Source organism: Ochotona curzoniae, unplaced genomic scaffold (genome assembly GCF_017591425.1).
Source record: "Ochotona curzoniae isolate NIBS_2020 unplaced genomic scaffold, NIBS_Ocur_1.0 contig_3819, whole genome shotgun sequence".
NCBI lineage: Eukaryota > Metazoa > Chordata > Mammalia > Lagomorpha > Ochotonidae > Ochotona > Ochotona curzoniae.
In genome coordinates, this window is record NW_024466004.1 from 638,343 (window position 1) to 662,140 (window position 23,798).

The window sequence follows — 23,798 nt, forward strand, 5'->3', positions numbered from 1 at the left end:
TATTTATTTTAATTGTTTATTTATTTTTGCTATGACTTGAGTTTGCCATGCCAGCTGCCCTATGGCCCCTGAGTCGCTGCCAGGGAATCATCCTCAGGGACCCCTGGCGAGGGGTGCTGGCCCTGTCCCTTCTGTGTTCCATACAAACTCTGGCACTCAGTTCCAGACTAGCAGGTGACAGCTGAGTTGGGAAGCATGAGCTGGATTTTAGATAGGTGGCAGGCAGGATGCGCACAAGCTCTCCAAGTACACATGTCCAGAAGGAAGCCAGACACAGCAAACAGGTACACACTAAGGAGGGAGGGTTTCTTGGCGGAGCTGGAGTAGCCCTGGGAGCTTCCTGCACCAGCCTCACCTGCAAGGACAGCCCCTCGGGGATGCTGATGTCTTTCTTTCACAGTCTCCTTCCTCTGGGACTCAAACAGCTCCAGTTCAGTGTTCCCAATACCCGTGACTCCCTGAACTGACATAGTCATCAAGCGCTGTGTCGTGGGCTCTGCATTCAAAGTAGCTGGTGCAGAAGAGGAAGGGGGCGGAATGGACTCTGGCTCAGGCCCTGGGCCCAGAGCATGTTGTCATAGGGGTGCTGTCCCAGCTCACCTCTGCGCTGGCTTCATTCACAGGCGAGCAGTGGGTGGGGACGGACAACTCCCACAGAGACCCAAGATCATGGGGCTGCTGAGTCTGGAAGGCTGAGGTCAGGTGCACACCTGCAGCCTAGGAGGAGGGCTCCCCCAGCACTGACCCAGGAGTGTGCTCAGCAGGCGGGGCCCTCCCCCAGCCACACCTCCCTTCAGGTGGTCACCAGGAGACAGGTGTGCATCGCCTTCAGGGACCCAAGCCAAAGCCGTAAGCAAAGCCTTCGCCCTAGGGACTCATCTGGGGTGAGGCTCAGGTGGGGCTGTTTGTGTGGGGAAGGACAAGGAATCATGCTGGATCCATTGGGAGGACAGTGGGTGACTGGAACCACATGAGCTGAGGCAGAAGAAGAGGTGGAGAAAAGCAAGTGAGAGGACAGAGGGGCTGCAGGGCAGTGGGCGAGGGAGGGGCCTCCGTGGGCATGCCTGGCACCTTCATTCTCTGCAGGAGCAGGTGCTGCCCTGGCTCCTCTGCACCCACCACCTGGCCCAGAGCTGAGCTCCTCTGTGGCCTGTTCTGCCTCACCTGAAGCTGAGCAGGGGCAGCTGTGGAACAGGGATGAGGAGAGAGGGCAGCAGGCTGCCCTCACACCACCTGACACCAGCCTGGAAGGCTTCACCCACTTGTGCAGGCCCCCACTGCCTGCTGTACTCCAGCCCTGTCCTGGGCCAGGCTTCTGTGCAGCCTCCTGCAGACACAACCGGGGTGCTGGTAGACAAAGAATACACTGAATGCAGAAGCTGCTCCTGCAACCCACACTATGAATACCTTGTTTTGGCTATGGGTGGCCTCTAGAAGCTTCTGGAAAGTTTGCTTTAATACAGCTGGCACATGCCCTTTGGCCTCCATCACCCCTTCTTCCTGTCTACTGCTGGAATGAGGAGATGGCTGGATCTGTGGCAGCCATCCTGGACCAGAGATGCTTGTGGAATGGAGGCCAGGCATGGCCAGAACTATCAGAGTCCTGGTCCCTGAGCGTCACACATAGCGGGGCCCCTTGGACTTTCATATGGGAGGGAAAAGCTCTTCAATTTTGTTTTTAGAAAAGTTTATTTATTTATTTTTACCTGAAAGGCAGCTTTACAGAGAGGAGAGGCAGAGGGAAAGATTCTATCCATTGGCTGGTTCACTCCACAAATGGCTGCAATGGCCAGAGCTGAGTTCATCTGAAGCCAGGAGCTTCCAGGTCTCCCATGTAAGTGCAGGGTGCAAAGGCTTCAGGCCATCTTCCACTTCTTTTCCAGGTCACAAGCAGGGAGCTGGATCAGAAGTGGAGCACCCTGTGCCTGCAGAGAAGGAAGAAGGGGAAAAGAGAAAAAGAAAGAGAAAAAAAGAAAACAACGCAGATGCATTGCACATTTCAGTAAATGTAATCCTGTTCTCAAAGAAGAAGAGGAGGAGGAGTATACTGGTACCCATATGTGATGTCAGCACCACAAAGCAGAGGATTAGCCTGTTTAGCCACCATGCTGCCCCCCCCACCCCAGTATTTCAATCTTGTTTTGTTTCTTTCTCTCTCTCTCTTTTTAAAGATTTATTTATTTTTACTGGAAAGTCAGATTTACAGACAGGAAGAAAGACAGAGAAAAAGATTTTCTATCCTTCTATCTGCGGTTTATGCTGCATCCGAAGCCAGGAGCTTCTTCCTGGCCTCCCATGTGGGCGCAGGGTCCCATGGCTTTGGGTTGTCCTCAACTGCTTTCCCAGGCCACAAGCAGGGAGCTGGATGGGAGGTGGAGTAGACAGGACACGAATGGGCATATGGGATCCAGGTGCATGCAAAGCAAGGACTTTAGCCACTAGGCTACTGCACTGGGTCCTGTTTTGTTTCTTGAAGATTTACTTCATCTACTTGAAAAAACACAATCAGAGAGAGAGAGAGAAAAAAAATCTCCCATCTGCTGTTTCATCCCCCAAGTAGCCATAACATCCAGGACTGTGCCAGGCAGAAGCCAGGAGCTTCCTCTGGGGTTCCCACGTGAGTGCAGGACCCCCGCACGTGGGCCATCTTCTGCTGCTTTCCCAGGCTGTTAGCAAGGAATTGGATTGAAACTGGAGCATCTGGATCTCAAATCAGTGCCCACATGGGATGCCAATGGTGGCAGCAGTATTACTGGCTGTGTCACAGTGCTGGCCTCGATCTTGTTAAAAGCATTGATAATTAGGTCTCCATTTCTCTCAGTCAAATCTCATCTGTTGAACTCTTGCTCCTATTCTGTGATGTTCCCAGGTGGCTCAATATGAAGATGCCAAGGGCAGTGGGGCCCAGGACTTTGCTGAGAGCTCCATCTTGGAGCTCCAAGGCTGGGGCCAGCCTCCAGGGTCTAGCACCCCCCAGCTCTACCTGGTGTTACATGCAGACCATCCCTGGGGACCCTGGCGAAGAGAGGCTACCCTGCAGGGCTGGGACCATGGCCTTGCCTCCCCCTCCCCCAGCCCTGTGGGCCAGGAGTGGCAGGAGGAGATGGTATCACATCCAACCCGAGCCTCTCCCCGAGAAGTGCAGCCCAGATAACTCTGCAAAGCAGCAAAGCTTATTGAGGAGGCAGATAAACAGACCAAAGAGCCGGGGTCAGCTCTCCTTTCCTTCACAGAGTGACCCTGAGGTGGGGTTACATGGGCTTTTATAAAAGAGGTAAGTTATGCAGCTATGGCAACCAGGTGAGTTTGGGGCAGCCATGGGAACAATGGGTGAGTTGGACAGCTGTTAGAGGCAGCCAAGGAAACAATGGGGGAAACAAGACATACAATATTAGTTCCTGAAACCGAGGGTTACTGGCAGGGCATGTTACACATTGCACTTTGGCCCAAAAAGCAGGAAGCTAGCAAAGCATTTTGTATAGAAACATAAAGAGCAGGTTAGCAAACTTACTTAGGCCTGAACCAAAGTGACTGCATTTTGTGACTGGATTCCACAATGGACACAGGGTACACGAGGCAAGCAGAGTTGAGCATGAGGGAGTGAGCACAGCTCTGCCCCACAGAGGGGAGCAGCCTGGAGGTCGAGGGGCAGAGAGCACATGCAAGGAGCACCAGGAGCCCAGCTGGGGCGGCCTGGGACAGGGCAGGGCTGGAAGGGCAGCAGGGCCAGGTTATCATCCCGCCCACCAGGGCAGTTGCCTAGCTTCTCCTGAATGGAGATCACACGTCCAGATCGAAGATCCTTGTCTGACCTCAGAACCTACAGACAGGAGGCTCCTGGCCAGGTCCGCATGCCCCTCCTGGGCACATGTGTCCTCCCTGCTTCAGGGGCAGGCCACACCCTGGCCATTCTCCCAGTACCTACCCCAGCCTTGAGTAGCTGGGCAGTCCTGTCCCTGTGCTGCCAGGGTTGCAGGGAACCCCCTGAGGGACTGGGGCCTGGAGAGCCGGACTTCCTCAGAAGGCAGTGGTGTGGGATGATGTACCGCTCCTTGTCAGCGCTTGCCCCAGGCCCAGGCCCAGGCCCAGGCCCCGCCTCACTCATGGTCCAAGGGACAAAGCAACGGGCAGGGAGCCTAGCCACCCAGCAGCATCTCCATGGCATGGCTGAGCCCTCCGACTGGGATCTGAGAACTCAGCTCCTCTGAGGACCCTGGCTTCTCCCCTTGCCTCATCTTTCCACCATGCCAGACTGACCACATGGCTGCACCGAGCCCTAGGCTGCCCCCATGCTGTCTCCAGCACCGCCCCTAGGATCCTGAGAGGGTGAAAGAATCTCCTCACCCTAGACCTTTGGCCTCTCCCTGGAGAAGCTGATGGAAGCCCAGCAGAGGTACACGTGGCAGGTGCTCCAGAATCACTGATGGAATGGGGACACGTGTGTGCCCAAGGTGGCTCTGTGTATCTGTGTGTACATGTGTACATGTGTGTTGGTATATACATGTGTGTACTCGTGTGTGGCTTATGTATACAGGTATGTATTGTGTATACATGTGTGTATCTTTGTGTATGTGTCTGTGCTACTGTGTGCCTGTATTGTACTTGCGTGTGTACTTAGGCGTGTATCTGTGTGTGTACCTGTGTATGGTGCAGGTACCTGTGTGTAAGGGCAGGTGTGTTCGTGCCCCCCTGCCTCACCCGCCAAGTGCCAGGGAGGGTAGCGAAGGCAGCCTCCTCCCCAGCTGCACTTGCCTGGCAGGTGTTGGCAGTTTGTCTGACTGTGATAATGAAGGCGATGCTAATCCCGCCTCACTTTATTGAATCCACCAGTCCCTCACAGCCTCAGGGCTGGGAGGGAGGTGATTAAAAGACATTCAGCACTGCAGTTATTGCCAATTAACAGACTGCGATATAAACAATTAATAAAGCCTCAGCAGGGCGCCAAAGGTGGGGATCACTCCCGTAGCTGCTAGCAGGTGGGCCTGCCCCAGGAGGCCAGGGGGCTGGGCAGGGAGCCAGACAGGAGGGGCCTGCGAGTAGCTGCTGAGGGGGCCGGAGGCAGGGGGCGTGCAGGGTTCCCTGGAATCGTCTAGCATCAGAGGATGGCACCTTTCACCCCCACCTTTCACCATTCCTGGGGAAAGGCTGAGGTGAAGATTAAGTTGGCCCCCAGCACCGTGTAATGAAGCTAGCTTGCTAACCCCGAGGGACAGAGTTCCAGGAACTTTCAGCCCACTGCATAGGGAGGTCCCTGGAAGACGCACAACTTCCTGCCCGCCTTGCCCCATTCCATGAATGAGCGGCATTGAACATGTCTGTTTTAGGACAGGCACTTGGAGCAGCCTCCAGGACATGGCTGAGGATGCCATGCTTGCGTTCCAGTCCTGACCACGGCTTCCTGCTGACGCGAGCCCAAGGAGGCAGCACGTGATGGCTTCAGTTCCTGGCACCCATGTGGGAAATGGGATGGAGTTCCTGGCTTTTGGCCTCCATCTGGCCCAAGGGGCATTCCCGGATGCTGGCAACAGGAGGAGCAAAGGTGGTGGTGACTGATATGAGAAGGGGCTGGCACTCAGGTCCTCGTTGGATGTTCTGCAGTTGTCTCGCCTCCTTGCACAGCAGCTGTCATGGGGTACTCTGTCCAGCCAGGGGCAGGAAGCAAAGCCAGAGGTGCCCATCGTGTGAGCAGCAGGGACCTGCCTGGAGTCGCTTGCCAGAGTGGTCCCTCCTTCATGTGGGGCCAGGTGCCCTCAGAGGTCCTACTGGCTGTGCCTCTAAATCGCACCCCAAATCTGACAACTGCTCCTCATGGAGCCCAGAGTAGGGCAGCCTACTCCTCCCTGGTCGCCCTATTTCAACCTTCACCCTCCTAAGGGAAGTTCCACATAGCAACCCCCTGAGCCCGTCCACCAGGCTGCACCCCCACTTTGCTCTCCAGTCACAAGGCACTTGGTGTTGTATAGGGAATTCAGCATCAGAGCATGGCTCAATACCCTGCAAATCAGTAGACAGCACCCTCCCCAGCAGGCTTTCTCACTCTCTCCTGGGAACCTGTGGCCCGCTCATTTCCCGCTCAGCCACCCAGCTCCTCTGTTTCCTGCCGCTATAAACAGACACCCAAGCTGGAACCACCCACAGAGAAGAGTACCGTGGTTGTTACCACATGGTTCTGGTGGCCTGGCCAGTCCAGAACAAGACTGCTCAGCTACCAGGCCACAGAACAATATCTGAGGACATCCCTCGCCAGAGAGTGACAACAAAGCCACCCTGGGATCACCATGGATTTGGTAATGGGCTCAGCTGCTCCTGAAGGTCGCTCCTGGTGACCCCTCACCTCCCTGCGCTGCTGTGCTGGGGACCACACTTTGAGCACGTGAAAGTCAGGAGCACGGTGACAGCAGAGCGCTGGCTGCTCAGCCACCTCCGGGAAGTGCTGCTGGCTTGGGGCTGTCCCTGGCCATTGGACAGAGAGAACAGCAGCGGTCTGTGGGTGTGGACGGAGGCACCGCAGCTCCGGCACAACCTCCTGTTCCCTGAAAGTGCAGCAAATCCCAGCCGCAGGCACGGGGCAGGGACCTTGCACTCCCAGCAAGTGCAGAGTCTCAAGCCTTTTATAGCCGCTACGGGAAGGTTAAGTCTTGGTCGGCGCATTCAGCCCGCTTCAAAATGCCGGAGGTTTTATGAGACCCAGGGCTCCAGTTTGGTGTTGAATCATCAGTGCAGGGGCCGTGGCTGACTCCAGCGCCAGGTTCCCTGAATGTTTTCATAACTGCACATTTGTATTGTTGGTTTCCTCTGAATCTTACCCGTCGTATTTTGTCAACTTCAAAGTGCCCACAGGCGCCCCCAGGTACCAGAGGGAGTCACTATTCTCATTCTGGAGTAGAAGGTCTATGCACAGTGGGCCCAGCAGGAGGAGCTGTGGAGACACGGGGCATGGAGGGGGCAGAAAGTGGAGGAATGGAGGGTAAGAAGGGAAGGGGGAGGGCAGTCCGCACAGAATGAGCATTGCTTCGTGGGAAGGCAAAGCCTGAGTCCAAATGACCTGGCTTTGAACTTGGCTCCACCCGGGTGCCTCAGCTTTCCTATGTGTGACGTGAGCACAGCCACGCCTACCTTGTAGGTTGCTGTGAATGAACCAGCACACTCCATCCCAGCCTAGTGCACACAGAGTGCTGGAGGTCCTAGGATAGATTCTGGGCCACCCCGGCGCTCCCCTGCTTCTGGTGTTTGCCATTGGACCTGGCATCTCAAGCGAGCAGGCAAAGGCACCCCACAGATGCTAGGAGTGGCACAAGCCCTTGCCACACCCACCCCAGGTGCTGCGTTTTGCTTGTAGCTCAAGCATCCCTTGAAGGCCCAGAGGTTGAAGTTCTCACTGTGATGTGTGCTGTGGTGGGTCCCAGTGGGAGATGCTGAGGAGGGATCAAGTTGGCTGTTGTGCGACTCCTGGCTGTTGGAAGGGCCTGGCCCCACCCAGTGCCCCTCCGGCTTCTGATACTGAGATGTGACTACTGTCACCCTACAGGCTCCTGCTATCCGTCATGGTGGGACACAGCCAAGAGGGCCTGGGCCAAAGTCAGCGCCCTGACCCAGAACCTCTGATGCTGTGAGCTGCATCAACTTCATTACTTCCTAGGTGGTTGGTCTTAGGCATTTGGTTAACAGTGACACAAGCCAATACTGCAGGCGAGGCTGGGAACAGAAAGGGAAGACTACATGGGGGCCTGCCTTTAGGTATCAGGAGGGGAAGGACAGTACCCTGTGAGGACCCCAAATCGTGAGCCTGGCAGCATTTATGGGATGCCAGGAAAGCATCCAGCCAAACTTTTAAGAGGGACCCTGAGGGCCCCGCTGCCCACAGCCCGAGCTCCTTGCCTCTGCCTTTCCCAGGAGCCAGCCTCCTTCCTGTCCTGCCCAGGGAGTCCCGTGTGGGCATCTCCATTCCCTGTGGTCTGTCAGCTGGAGGATGTGCTTCCAAGCCAATGGCCCGTCATAGCACTCAGCAGATGACAGAGCCACCTGTGGGCTAGCAGAGCTTGGTGAGGCCAGGGGCTGCCCACCTGCCGCACCCCAGGGCTGTAGTACACCCTTCGCTGCTTCCCCACCTGGACTTCCAGTGGCTGATGGGTGATTCCTGGCAGAGCGAGGGCACTGGGTGGGGCTCTGCACTCTCTGCATTATGGGCCTGCCAAGGGAACACCCAACACACTCTCTACATATATTTATTTATTTATTTATTTATTTGAAAGGCAGATTTACAAAGAGGAGAGACAGAGAGGAAGATCATCCATCTGCTGGTTTCAATCCCCAAATGACCACAACAACAGTAGCTGTACTGATCCAAAGCCAGGAGTTTCTTCTGTGTCTCCCACATGGATTCAGGGCCCCAAGGCTTTGGGCCATCCTCCACTGCTTTCCCAGGCCACAAGCAGGGACCTGGATGGGAAGTGGAGCAGCTGGGACAGGAACCAGTGCCTACATGGAATGCCAGTCCTTGAAGGTAAAGGATTAGCCTGTTGAGCCACAGCACCCACCCCAACACCTGTCTCTTTGAGGTTCAGTCTCCAACCAGTAGAGCCCACTCCCTAGCCCCCAGGCTTCCTGTGCACAAGGATACTGGGTCCAAACACTGTCCTTTGTGGGGGCAAGGCAGGCACTACCATTTATGCAGGGGAGAGGTTCAGAACTCTGAAGTGACATAGCCCTAGACCTCTTGCTCTGCTCCAGCTGCATGCTCCTGGTGCTCCTGGGGCTGGCCTGAGTGACATCCTGCACTTGCCCAAACTCATGCGGCCACTGCAGGCCCCCTGGAGCTATGTCCATGGCCAGCAAGGAGGCCACTTAACCTAAGGCTCTACTCAGTGAGTCTCTGCCATATGACCCCATCCGTGACTGTCAGTCCCCACGAGTGCACACAGTAACCCACAGCACCACAGGACAGCTGGAGCTGAGTGAATAGAGGAGGAGGAGGAAGAGACTGGGACGGCTTTGAAGACACTGCAAGCCAGGAGAGGCTGGGAATGTGGGAGGAGGTGAGATTGCTGATTCAGGAGTCAGAGCCAGGGAAACAAGCTGGCAGCCCGTGGGGACCCCCACAGACCAAAGGGCTGAGCTCAACAGTGGTGGGTGAGGAAGGCAGCAGCTGGCAGCATGCCGTCCAGGTGGCCGCAGGGCACACATTTGCAGCCCAGGAACCAAGCCAGCAGCAGAGGAGCCAGCTGTGATGCTGGGCACCGGATCGTGCCCTCTCACCATCTCTACTCATCCACAGCTGCCCTCCCGTGTCTCTGCCACTCTTGGGTTATGGGGGTCCTCAACAGGCTAGCATTGCAGGCCCATTTCTGAGGGCCTAGCCCTGTCTAGGAGCCTGAGGCAAGCAGAGCATGCTATCTCTTGGGGGCAGGGATAGCTTCATATTTGCATGTGCTTGCACGTGTGTGTCCATCTGTGTATTAAATGTGCATCTATAAGAACTGTGTGTCTGGGCCTGGCTCAGTAGCCTAGCAGCTAAAGTCCTTGCCTTGCACATGCTGGGATCCCATATGGGCACCAGTTCTAATCCCCGTGTTCCTGCCTCCCATCCCTGCTTGTGGCTTGGGAAAGCAATTGAGGATGACTCAAAGCCTTGGGACCCTGTATCTGCGTGGGAGACCCAGAGGAGGTTCTGGCCTCTTGGCTTCGGATCAACTCAGCTCCAGCCATTGTGACAGCTTGGGGAGTGAAATGAGCAAACAGAAGATCTTCTCTGTCTCTCCCCCTCTCTGTATCTTTGACTTTGCAATAAAAATTAAATAAATCTTTAAAAAGGTAAACATTTTTGTGCACATGTAGGGAGCACCTGTGAAGGGGGAGGCTCCCCACTCTTCCCGTCTCTGCCTGTCCCCCTATAGCTGGCTGGGCGAGGTGGATGCTCTGGAACTGGAAGCCTGGGGAGCCTTCTTCTCCCAAAGGTGCCACCAACTGCAGGGGAGTTAGGGAGGTGGGGAAAGAACACCTTATTTAAATGTAAATGACTGAAATACAAATTTCTTTATTAAAATGCAAATCGTGCTCAGTCCTTGACACTTCCCAAGTGCCAAAGCCACAGAACACATTGGAATCAAGTGCCCAAAGCTAGTGAGGGGTCCCACTGGCCAGGCTTGGATGCGGTCCCAGGGCTAAGAGCTCGTCTGGCCTTCACAGCTGCTGACAGGTGGCAGTAGCAGCTGGGGCCCAAGGTCGGTGGAAAGTCTGGGGTACCAGGCTGGAGCATCACAGAGCCCACGGGCTGGTTGGCAATGTGGGTCAACCAGTTGCTTTTGGATCTGGCACACAGCACCAGGGAAAACTGAAGGCAGCCCCAGCTCTAAGGTCAGGTGGCCACACTTCCTGCTGGGAGTCGGCCCACTCCAGCTGTGTAGGCCATGACTAGGGACCTGGAGCCACTTCCCTGCTCCCCAGGCTGAGTGACCCAGCATGGGGTCAAGTCCTCTGGGAAAAGGACGTCTTTCTTCACAGAAACATCTGGAGTCTTCTAATGCATCCACCCACCTGCAGAGGACACCTTTCCCTAACGTGCACTCAGACCCTCTGGAGGGTGGGGACCTAGGTTAGCCCCCCTCCCAGGCCTTACTCTCACCCCCAACTCCTTGCCCTCCACCCCACCAGGTCTCGACTTTGTCTCCCAGCCATACCCACCCTCTCGGAGCCCCTTCCTCTTTTGGACCCTTCTGGCTCCTGCCCCGGCAATCAGGCACTGGGTCCTTACCCCCTAGGCTCCAGGGCAGGCACAGACCACCCAGGGAGGTTGGGCTAGTGCCCCAGGGCTCAGGGCAGCGCCATGCACACAGAGTGCAAGGGGAGAGTCGGGGCCTCCATCTGCTGAGCACCTAATATAGGCAGCCGCGCCAGCCACGGAGCAGAAGGCAGCTCAAAGCTGGAGGGTGATGCGGCTGCTGCTCCCCCATATAAATAGTCCTGTCTGTCACCCTGGGGCGGGTGGCTTCCTGGGGCGCCTCTGATGTCATTAGCATCCCAATAGAGATGTTGTGGCCTTTGGGGGACCTGGGGGAGTAGCAGGGGGGACGCACAGGGCATGATGCTTTGGGCAGTCCAGACCCCTTCCAATCCCATGCCAGGCTGACATCGGCATCCCTGCTGGGCAGCCGACCCTTCCCCCCCCCACACATACCACCTGCCAAGGGACCAGTGTGTGAGATTGCCCCAGACCACTCAGCTGTCCCTCTGAGCCCAGGGGCCACACTAGTGAAGATGGGCTTCTCATTGAGCTGCCAGCCCCACCCACCTTACAGTGTCCACAGGCAAGCAGCAGAGACTTCAGAAGGAGGCATGGGGGCTCCTGGCTCTGGTCCCCTAACCCCCACCCCATCCTGATCCGGCCCTGTTCTGCTTGGATGTCGGGGCCCTGCCCCACCCTGCCAGGCTCACACTCCACGCTCCTGGCTGATATTTCTAGTGTGAGGCAGGCTTGGCCCTGTGAAGGGGAACAAGGGCATAGGGCTGCCCAGGGCATGACTATGCCTCCCCTGGTCGACACGGGCTGCTGGTCAACCCATCAGACCAAGTGGTTCCTAAAGGTTCTGTCTCCCCCGCTCTCGGCTTCGTGCAGTTCCACAGCACAGGGGGCCTGCTGGGGTTGCCCTCCCCAGGTACCTCCCCAGGAAGTGCTACAATGGGAGCTGACCATGACCCGGTGGTGGGATTGGATGGGGGGCCTGGGATTTCTCCAGCCACCGAGCCAAGCTGGGCGGTGAGGACAGCTGTGTACCAGGAGTGAGCAGAGCTGCTGTGGCCCTGGAGGCATCTCCAGTGTCCTTAGAGGAGGGGCTGGGGTGGTGAGACAGGCAGGAGAGAGAGACTGCGCTCCGGTGACACTTCTGAGCCTGGCATTTGGACAGGGTGACCCTTGTAGGAATGGGATGGAGAGGGCCTGGGCCCCAGTGCCATTGGTCTCAGCCACTCACAGTGGGAGAGGTTCTGGGCCTCACTTCCCATGGGAAGGCTTCAGTTGCCAGTCCACAGGCAAGCACTGTCACTGCTCAGGCCACCCCTTCCACCTCTTCTACTGCAGGAGCTGCTGCATGTCAAGACCCGAAGCAGTGGGAGGCGCTCTGTCACGGAGCAGACCCCACCAGCACCACCAGCACTCACCCCAGTTAGGCTTCCAGGTATGTGTTCACAGCATTCCCGCTGCCCGCCACCTAGGCCTCTGGCCAGCAGGGTGTCACTGGGGCAGGGCTGCAGACCCTCTGCTGCCTCAAATGCTGTGACAAGAGTCACCTCCTCCCACGTCCTCAGCCGCACATCAGGGTCACTGTCCCCCACCAACCTTCCTGCATGAAGCTGCTGGGAGCACACGGGTCATGCCCAGGTCCCAGGGAGGTGGAGTCAGAGCAGTGGAAAATGCCCCTGCCCCGGGCACCACTGCGACGATTTTCCACTGCTGTCATCCCCCCCCCACTCCCCCACGTAGACAGTACAGTCAGGCAGGCCACTGGGAGCCAAGCTCTGCATCTAAGAATCCTGGCTTCAAGGGTTGGCACAGTGGCATATCAGGCTAAGCCTCCTCCCATGGTACCAGCGTCCCATATGGGCACTGGTTCATGTCCCAGCTGTTCCATTTCCAATCCTGTTGGTGGCCTGAGAAAGCAGTGGCCATTTCGGGAGTGAACCCTCAAACAGAAGACCTCTCTGTAGCTCTCTCGAAAAAAAAATAAAATATTTTATTTATTTTAATAAGGTTTAATAAGGTTTAACCTGTACCACTTGCCCTTCATTTTTAATCCCATTTTCCCACATGCTCTGTAAAGCACCCTTGAACTTGTCACCTGCCTGCACTTCCTGCAGTGGTCCCTGAGGCCCCTGCTCCACCTTCTACTGCCTGGCACCTGTCCTTGCCCAGGCTGCCTGCCTGCCTGCCTTCCCAGACCCCGACCGTCGGAGCCCAAACACCAGTATTGCCGCTAATGACTCAGCCTCTACCACGAGTCCGCACAGCTGGCTGACACAGGGCACGCTCGCTCCCGAAGCAGCTCCTTCTGCACAGATATGTTCTTAATATTCAATTAGTATTTATCCACCACGAACAACAATTACGCCATTGACTCTCAATGAAGAGCCTGCTCAATTAATTAACGCAGTCTTTAACAGGCTGGCAGTATTTCTCCACGGGTGCTGTGGTTAAAATAATAGCACAGCGACGCCAGCAAGAGCCGGAGGCTGGCGGGGCTGCCCTGGGTTTCCCGGGTGCCAGATGCAAGTCTGGAGCTGCGTGTGTTCTGCACAAGCTGTCTTTGGCCACGTGTGTGTGTCCACACACACACATACGTGCATACACACACATACAAGCACACATAGGTTTTCAGCACGCCACATAACCATTCCTAGTCATCTTGCTGCTCTTTAGGGGCTGGCCCAAATGATCAGCAAGGCTCCTCCAACCCCAATACCACAGGCCCGCCAAGAGGCTCTCACATCTGTTTCACCTCCCTGACCTCAAGCTGCCAGACCCAGGGACTCTGGCGTTCCACATGGCTGGTCTCTTGGGCAGTTGTTCCCTGGGTTCCACGGGAACTGTGTTTCATCCCCCACGCCCTGGTCCCTCTGCAGACCCCTTGTTTGCAGCCTGCAGGTCTCCGAATCCACTCTGTAAGCCTTCACTGGAATGAGAGGTAACAGGGGAAGCAGCCAGGGAGATCCTGGAAGCTGGGCAGGGCGGTGCTGGGGGACAGAGGGCCGCATGGATGCCCCCTCCCCAGGCTGAGCCTGCTCCTGCGGCTGCCAGTCACCCCTCCTCAGCCTTTCCAGCCCACAGGATGGTCCAGGCCAGTGGCGATTGCAGCCCAGAGGTTCCCCACTCCAGCAGGTGCAGCGCCTCCTCTGGTGCTGTTTGGGATTACAGCCAGCTCCCCGAAGGTAGTCACACTCCTGAAGGAGCCTTCCCAGATGAGGTCTTCTCCCTCATTCACAGAGACCCAGAGGGGAGGAAGATGGACCCCGGGGGGAGGCCCTGGCCCCAGGATAAACCCTGTGTCTGCTTTCTTCTCTCCTACCCTGAAGTCAGGCCCCATGGCAGTTCTGCTGTCCCCACCCTGCAGGACACCAGCACTGATCCCCACCCTGCCCATGACATTGGCCATCATGACACCTCTGCCTGCCGGCAGCTGTCTGCGGAAAGGACGTCTGTGCGTGTCCCCAGCACACGGTAGGTGCCAAGCACCTGGGACCCCAGGTCAAGAGAGTGCCCCCAACCCCAGGCAGCCCTTTTCACCCTCCTCAACCTCACAAACTCCTCACCTACTAGTAGGTGTAGGTCTGGAGTGGGGCAGGTGGCAGGCAGCTGGAGGTGAGCCACTGCCCCACACCCTGGACCAGGCCAGGTCCTTGCTCCCCAAATTCAGTTCCTCATTTCCTTACCCATGGGCCTCACCCTCACTTGGTATCTCTCCAGCATTCGCAGCTGCGCTTCTCCCTTGGGCTTGTCCCCAGTGGGAGCCACTTGCACAGTGTGGTGATGGGAGCACGACCACCCCAGCCCCTACTGTAGCCCCAATGACAACAGTGCTCAGGTGACACTCAATAAGGAAGGATCCGTAGGGCCTGCCCAGAACACACAGGAAGACCCATAGTCACTCTCAGGATGCCAGGAGCCATGCCACCTGCCCAGGTGCCAAGCAGGCCACAGCCCCTGACTCCACAGCTATGGTGTGAGGGTCCCACACGCCCACGCCTCCCTGCTCCTGGAGGAGGAAGGGGAGCGGAGCTGCATTCACGGAGGCCCCACCTCCTGGCAGCAGCCTGCTTAGTGTACTGTGTCAGCTCCGGGGGCCTCCACACACCCCCAGCACACGGATAAGTGCACTGAGGTCAGACAGGGTAAATGGCAGGCGGGGAAGGCCCCAGCCCGCTGAGGTCATCAGCCCAAGGCCCCCTGCCCGGGGAAGCCGACCCTTCCACCCTTGGTGGGCAGGGGACAGTGGGCAGGGGCAGGGAGGCCGGGCCACAGGAGGATGGCGGGGGCGGTTGCGTGCTTATTAATTTTCTGCCTCAGTGGATCCGCAGCCTGAGCTGGAGCCCGCAGAGTTGCCATCGAGTCTATTAAATCATTCTGTCTGGGAAGGCGCTGGCATGCAAAGGGCCTGCTGACGGGCCTTTAAAATTTAATTGCCATGCTAAACAAGATTAGACGCAGGAGCGGCCCGGCTGAGCTGCAAGAGATGTGGAGCACTGTTTGAGGAGGCGAGAGGACTTGGGAACAGAACACTGTCGCCCCTGTGGCTGGTTGGTCATACCCACAAACCTAAGGTCCTCCCATGTCCTCCTCATTGCCTGCTCAGGTCTCCTGCCCACCCCACGCCCCTGGGATGCCATCGCCCAACACCAGCCCACACTCCTTCAGCCTCTAAGGACCCGCTCCTAGGTGGCCCTGGGCAACCAGGGCCCAGCCTGCTCCCCCCTTCTCCATGCCTCCCTGCCCAGGTTTCTCCTCTCATCCTGGACACGTGGCTATCCTCTCTACACAGGGCTGCCTGCACCCCTGTACAGTGAGGCCTCGCCCCCTACCCCCCACCACAGTCCCCTCTCTCCCCAGGCCTTGTTCTCCATGCCTGTGCCCAGTACTCAGCAAGCCACACACGGGGAGAAGCACCACAGCAGGTGTCACGTGACCAGGGCACACAGGGTCTCCGCCCTTGTGGAGCTGGCACTCGGGACACAGAGGGAATCCCTACCCCCTACCCCACCGCCCCGGAGAAAACAAGATGTAAACAAGAGATGACCCCTAGAGACCGTGCAGCACTGTGTCTCAGAGAGAATCTGGCTGACCAGGGGGAGAGGAGGTGACCTCAGGGTAAGGAGTCAAGATCAACATCTGGAGAGCCACCACTGCGCGCTGAGACATAAGGCTGAGACACCCACTGTGTGAAAGAATTCCAGGTGGAGGCCCCAAAGTGGGTGGGTGGGTGGGAGGCTGCGGAGGCCAGGCCTGAGACCAGGGTGGCTGATGGAGGAGGCAGAAGACACAAGTGAGATGAGATCAGTGGGCATGTTGACCCCCAGGCCCTGGCTCAGCTTAGGGATGCCCGAGGGCTGTTTGAATGAGGGTTCAAGGGTGCGTGTAGCTCTTAACCGTCAGACTGGACAGGCTCTCGGACAAGGTTAAAGTCAGTAGCCTAGTCACAGGTAACAGAAATAAGGCTGCTATGTCACAGAACAACCCCCAAACTGGTAGGAGGTGGTGCTATGGAGCCCCCAGAGCTGTGTTATCAGGTGGTGGTGGAAAGTTGGGGTGTTCTGCCAAGCCCAGAGCAAGGAGCTGGGCGGCTGGGGATGAGGGTGAAGGTCCTAAGAGGGGTATGGTCTCCTCGGCTATGAGCTTATGCTTGGTTAGCGATGCCATGCCCTCGGTGAGTGGCAGCTACCTCCCAGCCCAGACCCAGCACTTCTCCTGTTCCACTGGCCCCTTGGCGGTCCTGGCCCCAGGTATTCAGGGTTAGAGGAGCAAGCAGCTCCTGGAGCTCAGTGATGAGAACCTTGTCGGGCCATCTGCATCCTTCTCATGTACAAGTTCCTGCTGCTAATAGGCAGCAACCCTCTGAGAGGCTGGGTCTGGCCTTGGCATTCTAGGAGTTCAGTCTCAGAGGGCATCTCTGTAGCAGATGGGGCACTGCAATCTCGGGCCTCTGGGCTACACCTGCAGGACGGGGAGCACTGCCCCGCCTGGCTGGACCCCACCCTCCCGGAGGGCCTCTGGTCCCACCCTGCCCTCACCATCTTCCTATATTTGCCTCTGTCCAGTGGCATCCGCTTTCTGCCTGCACATGGCCTCCTGGGCCTGGCACTATGTACAGCCTTCTCTGTAGTCTCCATCACCACCTCTATGTCTTTCCCAGAACCATCCAGAATGTTCTGGTATCCTGTTCAAATCAACAGCTGCAGCATACAAGTCACGTTCCTTTCCGGCCATAGCTGCCTCCGGTCCGGCATTGGTGCTGTCAGATGACAGGCTCGCTGAGGCTGTGGCCTGTTTGTGGGCATGTAAACCCAAATCCCATGCCCTCAGCCCACCCTGTGCAAGGAAGGAAGGCATGAGCAGTTGGGCTGTGCCAGGGCAGAGCCTGCGGCTCCCGTGGAAGAGCTTATGTCCCAAGGGAGACCGCAGGAGGTTCACAGATGTGGACAAGAGCTAAGTCAGATGCCGTGAGCACAGCTGCACTGGTTGGATCATAGTTAATCAGATTAGGCAAGACAGGAGTGAGGTCATCATGTTGCAAGACAGATGTCAGGGGTCACAGGTGACAGGGTCCATCCCACGGCAGGCTCAGCCGCCTCTGACTTGCAGGTGCACCAGTACTTACCGACGCAGACAAGGGCCGGCGAGATGAAAGAGGAGATTTACTTCTTCTCTTACCTCTGATCACAGAGCCCTTCAACAGAACCCAGAGCAAGAGTTTTTAACCTCCAGGGCCACACAAAGCCACCTTCCTGCCAATTCCAAGTGCGTTGAAAGTGTCACGTGATGGCCTGGCTATGTTTGTTTCAAAGAACTAGTGTACCAGAAAAGTCGTATTGAAAACCATATTAGGTCTGACACTCTGGTCTCTGAGATGTCCCCGGAGGGACCCCAAGGTGGGGATGCAGGCGTGGTTGGGAGGTCCCATCTCGGCCTGGGAATCCCTCCAGCCCTGGAACTCTGGCTTAGTCCATCTTTCCTAAAGGCTCTGACAAGCCCCAGGTTAGGAAAGGCCCCTTGGCCATTTAACCCAAAGCCTCTGTGAACACTAGCCCCTCTGCTTCTGCTTGAACACTCAGGCTGAGGGCGAGTTCACTGAGTTCACCTCCTCGGGAGGCTCCCTGGTTGAGACCGTGGTGGACAGCTCTAGCACTCCGCCACCTCCTCCCCTCTGCACCTTCTCCCTTATCTACGGGAGCAGGTGTGTGGATGTGCATCAGGCTGAAAATGCAGCCAGACACGTAGGCTACGTGCCTACGTGTCCCACAGTGTTTGGTCTCTCTCAGCCTCACTCCAGCAGGGTAGATCCTTCACATCCGCAGGACGAGCACATGGAGTGGACGTCACAGTGTGCACGTGGGCTGGTCCGGGGGAATGTGTCTTTCTGGTGTTTGGTGGGGTGGGGGTAACAGTAGGCAGCTGGGGAGCCTTGGCTGCTCCCACACCCCCATCCCCACCCCCATTCCATCAGCCCCGGTGCCTCATCTGTCTTCCCTCCTGTCACTGGGCAGGAGCCTGGTGGAGGCGGTCAGGGGATTAAATCCCAGGCCGCCAGCGCCCCTGCCAAGGCTGGCACTTCATTACCTGCCTGCCCAGCTGTCTGCACCCATTGATCGGCCGCGGCCTGAGTGACCTCCGATCGATGGGCCGCGTGTTATTTACTGCATTTGTTCCTGAGCTGCCTGGGATGAAGGGAAGGGGCCTGGTCACCCCATTGTAGCCCAGATCTTCTCTGGGAGCCAGTGCCTGAGGCATAAAAGATGCACCAGCAGGGGAATAAGAAGGGGAGCTGATGGCAGGGGCACTCTGCCTGACCAGGCTCCTCTCCTTCTCTCCGGGGTCAGTGAGGCCAGCAACATTGACAAACTCAACAGGCTACAAAGGCCCACAGGGACCGAGGCTAGGCGGGAGGCTGTGAGGGCCAGTGCCTTGGCCCTGGGGAGCCACTGTATGCCTTCCCTCTGGCTCTATTTGACAGACACTTGACCTCAATACAGCTAGGCAGGACAGCCGCTCACTAAATGGAAGCTGGGAGAATTTCCATCTCCCTGTAGGTGAGCGTCTGCCTCTGCGGTCCACTGCCTGTCTCCCAGGTCAGCTGGGAAGGGCTGCAGCTGGTGGAGAAGTGGTGCCTGGCCTCCTCTTTCTTGCAGATGCTTTGAGAAGTCATCCATCACCCCCTGCCCTGCCCCTCTCTCGCCTATGGCATTTGCTCTCTTGCTCACTCACCGTGGCCTTGGGACCCATCTCTCCCTTGAGCAAGTCCCTTCTTACCTGGTTCTGTTTGGGGGAAGCCATGGCAGCTTGTGCAAAGGAAGCCCCCCAGTGATGCTGTTGGGGAGGAGGCACTGATGAAGGCTCTGGGAGGCTGGGCCTGGTATGTGGCCCAGGTGAGCCACTCCTGTTGCTGCCTCAAAACTTACTGAGCGCTAGTGTATGCACTGTGCGGGTTACCTGAATGGTGGCCCAGAAACAAGGCTGCAAGGTAAAGGAGGGACAGGTGCAAGGCTAAGCCTCCGCACATGAGCGGAACCAGAGAGACTTCTGGGAGGAAAGTGGACTGACTGCGAGCTGGGCCTTGGCAGAGCAGGGGCAGGGTCGGGAATCACAGAGGTTGGCCCTCCTGGCCTCTCCACATGGCCGGTGAGGGAAACTCCCATGGCCTCTGCTTGTGGGACCCAGGCAGGCACCTGATCAAGGGGTCCAATGACTGGTGACGCAGGCGCCCTTGGCCTCTGGCCAAAGTGCTGGGCACAGGGCAGTCACACAGCAAGGGAGGCCCCAGGAGAGGTCACAGAGGACATGTTGGGGGGCAGGACTATCAGTGCATAGCTGTGAGAGTCACCAGTGGGGCTGGACAGGGCTGGGAGGAGACAGGACCCAGCAAGGGCCAGCCCCTCAGCCCTCCATGTCACCACCCCAGCTCAGTTTAGAGAACTTCTGAGCAAGGGGAGTGGTGGGCATCTCTGCTGTTTATGCCTGACCTAGGTCCCAAGTGGTTAGTTAGCACACTTCCAGCAGGGGACACAGCTCAGGTAAAGGGGTGAAACCCAACAGCAGTAAGATACTGCCCGAACAGGCAGAACATGGAAGAGGTGTGGAAGGAAGTGTGCCTACGCCTTGAGGGGCAGGTTCAAAGATGTGATGGGATGTCCAGCAGAGAGCTTGGGAGCTGAGCAGGACCGGTAACGTAGACCTCAGAATCACCTGTATGCTCTGGTCAGACGGGTGTGTGCATGAGATGGTTCTGGCCAGGAGGAAGAGGGGCTGGGCAGAAGGCAGCAGAGGGCTGGAGGGCAGCACTAGGGCAGGGAACCTGAGAAGGGAGACTACAGCTGGGCAGAAAAAGAGAGAAAGCAGTATCAGGACCCCAGTACTCTCTTATAGACCTTTGTGGGCCCAAGGACTGTATAATCACAATAAAAAGTGTGAAAGAGGCGTCTGTATTGTGGCACAGTAGACAAAGCTGTCTGCTCTGATGCTGGCATGATGAACCAATGAATGAAATCTCTGTCTCTCTCCCCAACTCTGAATTTCAAATAAACAGAAAACTCTTATATAAAGTTTGTATAGGAAACAGATCTTTGGGCCTGGCATGGTAGCGTAGTGACTAATGTCCTTGCCTTGCACGTGCTGGAATCCCCTATAGATCTCCTCTACTTCCCATCCAGCTCCCTGCATGTGGCCTGGGACAGCAGTCGAGGACGGCCCAAGGCCTTGGGACTCTGGTTCCACTTGAAAGACCCAGAAGAATCTCCTATCTCCTGGCTTTGGATCGGCTCAGCTCTGGCCATTGTGGCCACTTGGTGAGTGAACCAATGGATGAAAGATCTCTCTCTCTGCGTCTCCTCTCTGTAAATCTAATTTTCCAATAAACACAAATAAATCAAGTCTATTTTAAAAGAAACACATCTTTGTGGAAGACAGCCATCTGGGAAACACATGAGAGAATAGCACATTTTACACGGATGTCTGGCTCAGTAGGAGGGAGCTGACACCTGCCACCGCACGGCTTCTTCCGCAATGTGATGTCTCAGCAGAAGTCGCTGAAGAAACCCTGGGCTCCCCAGACGTGCAGCTGATCCAGAGAGGATGCTGCCTGGTCAAGTGCCGGGGTGCTGTCTTGGGGTTCACCTCCCTTCATGGGGAGTCTGTGTGGGGTTGTCACAATCTGGAACCTAAAGCCTTGTCCAAAGCACCCAGTGTTCTCTCACCTCAATACTGTAGGTCTCTCTGCTCTCAACGCATCCTGCCACTGGCATGATTGGAACCTCTTAAGTGTGCTAGCCAATAGCAATGAGAATGTGATGCGGCTGATCTCGGGGTAACAAAGTCTTCCAAAATTGTGCTTGGAAGCTCAGATTTTATTATTGGCAGCAAACATCGTCAGGTTGTTTTCCTTGAAGCAAAGCACTCACTTTCCTCACTTTGAAGGAAACACAGCCCAGTTGCCAGGACTCCCTGTTGGCCTCGCATCTGCAGTTGCTTCCCAAGGAAAAACGGGGCTCCGTGGGGCATCCCTCACAAACTGGTTTACATGCTCCTATCAGGACAGTTGCATTCCCCAGAAAGGATCCCTGTCCCTCTGACCCACTGAGGATACAGGGAGGCAAGTGTTCCGAGAGAGAGAGAGATCCATCTTCCATCTGTTGGTTCCCCAAGTGGCCACAATGGCCCTGGCTGAGGCAGGCAGAAGCCAGGAGCCTAGAATTCCATCTGGTCTCCCTCCTGGGTGCAGAGTTCCAAGCACTTGGGCTGTCTTCTGCTACTTTCAGGAATCTCAGCAGGAAGCTGAATAGGAAGTGGAGCAGAACCGGGACTCAAGCCTGCATGCAGACAGGATGCAACTTTACTCATTACGCTGCAGCACCAGCGGCAGAGCTGGTCATCTTTGGCTCATCAGAGACATTCCTTGTGTCACTGGCTTTCCTGTGCTACAGGCTTGGTTCAGTGCCACTGCTGGCTGGGGCTCTCGGCCACGCACACCGGTAAGCAGCAAGATTTGGCACTGCAGGTTGCAGATGTCAGTGCAGTGAAAATGACAACGACGACCTAGGGGTGGCATGGAACTACATCTGACCTCAGGGCCTCCCTTAAGAGGTACTGGAAGCCCCCAGGGTGTAGGCATGGCACTTTGAGACCTGGGCCTTGGAAGGCAGGGCTGCAAAAACTCCCCTGGGTGCTTGGCTCAGCGCTGCTGAATGCCCAATGCCAGCTTCCACTCACACTCCCACCAGCCCTTGAGACAGGTACTTTTCCTACTGTGTCCATTTCACAGGTGAGGAAGTCAGGGCATCCCACCTGCCCAGGTGGGAAGAAGTGCCTTCTGACCTTCTAGTCGGCTCTCCCAATTCCACCTGTGACCCTGTCACATGCCCCTTGGGACAGCCAGCTGGTGTCTCTGACCCTGTCCTCATGCTAGGTTCAGTGAAGTAGAGACCTACCTAGCCCACAGCCCAGACAAGCCAAGGTCCTGGACCCCAGCACTGCCAGATCAGCTGGAATCTGGCCCCAGTGTCCAGCCTGGTCCAGGGACCTTGTGTCTGGACTACCTAGCTGCTCCTCCCACCCAGAGATGCTTCGCTGCATGCTGCTTCTCCAGGCTCTGTGGTGTGAGAGCTCCCCTCTCAGGGCCCCCTCACTGCCCCCAGGGTGGAGGATGTGATACTATGTCTCTGACTGCTCATGGTTTCCCCATGCTGTCACCCAGGCCCCCCCACAGGCCCACCGAGCATGCCAGTCACCCCCTCCAGGAGGGAGGCCGTGTGGCCAGCGCTGCCAGGATCAGTTAGCACAGGGATGCTTCTTTGAGATTTGCCCAAGCCCCTAGAGGCCTCAGACACCTTTTCCCCTCCCAGAACTGCAGAAAAGTAAATAAGCAGCCGACTCACCAGGGCAGCAAGAAGACAGCCCCACATTTGCTCTCCAAATTGCTGCTGCCCCTGCGGCCACAGCTGTGCAGCATGTGCCTGACAGGTTTATCTGCATTTCTTCTCCCTCCACCTCCCCTGCACTGGCCCAATCGAAGTGGGAGTGTGCTGGCTGGTGCGGGAGCTGACGCCAGAGCTCGCCCGAGTGCTGGTGTCAGGACCAAGCCCAGAAGCTTCCAGGTGCTACAAAGGAGACGGCTGTCCTGTGGCAGCCGGGGAGGCGGGGCAAGTACAAGCCTGAACCTCCGAGACCAGGGTACCCTCTGCCAGACAGCAGCGCCTGCAGGAGTCCCTGTCCCCCACAACCTCCCACAGCATCACTGCCCCTGAGTCTGGGCCTGTCATCTTTTAGTACCACCTCTGGCCACCTCCCTCGCTCAACCTCTGCTCTCACTTCCTGGTCCCCTCCTCACTTCCACAGGAGTCCAGTGAGCCCCTTGGGCCCCTCTGAGGTAGGAGGTTGGGGTGGGGGTTCCTCAACACAAATGTCAGTGACTCCAAGCACCCAGGCCAGCACTGGTCAAGGTCCTGGGGCCAGCACCCTGCCGTCAAGAGCCCAGGCTCTGTTGTGTTACACATGGCGTCCTTCCCACCCTCACCATAAGGATGAAGATGCTGTAGGCAAGCATTCGACCCAGCCCAAATTCAAGGCCATCTCATGTCTTCAAGCAGGACCCACTCGGATCTGCAGAACACGGGACACTGGGAGGGAGCCAGACCCGATTCCAACCCTTCTCTCAGCTGGGTAGCTCTGCGATTTTGCACCCACAGTTGGGCCTCAGCATCCTTGTCTGTAAAATGGGGACAAACCAGGGTATCAGCAACATGGCAGAATTGAGAAGATAACAGCTTAAGTGCCATTATTATTATTATCACTCTGCTGCTCAGATCATGGGGGATGCCCCCCAACCCAAGGCTGGCAGGGAGCTGTTACCCCACTCAAACCCTGAGTGAGACAACAACCCTCATTCACAACCCAAGAGTCGGGGCCCTCTTGGGTTGTGAGTGAGGGGTGCTGGGGCGGTGGGAGTGTGGCAGTTCCTGCAGAGGCATGGCAGCTGACAGCTGAGGGAGAGATTAAGAGGATTGCCCTGCCGCGGAGCCAGGTAAGCAACTTCACCTCCCACTCGCCGGTC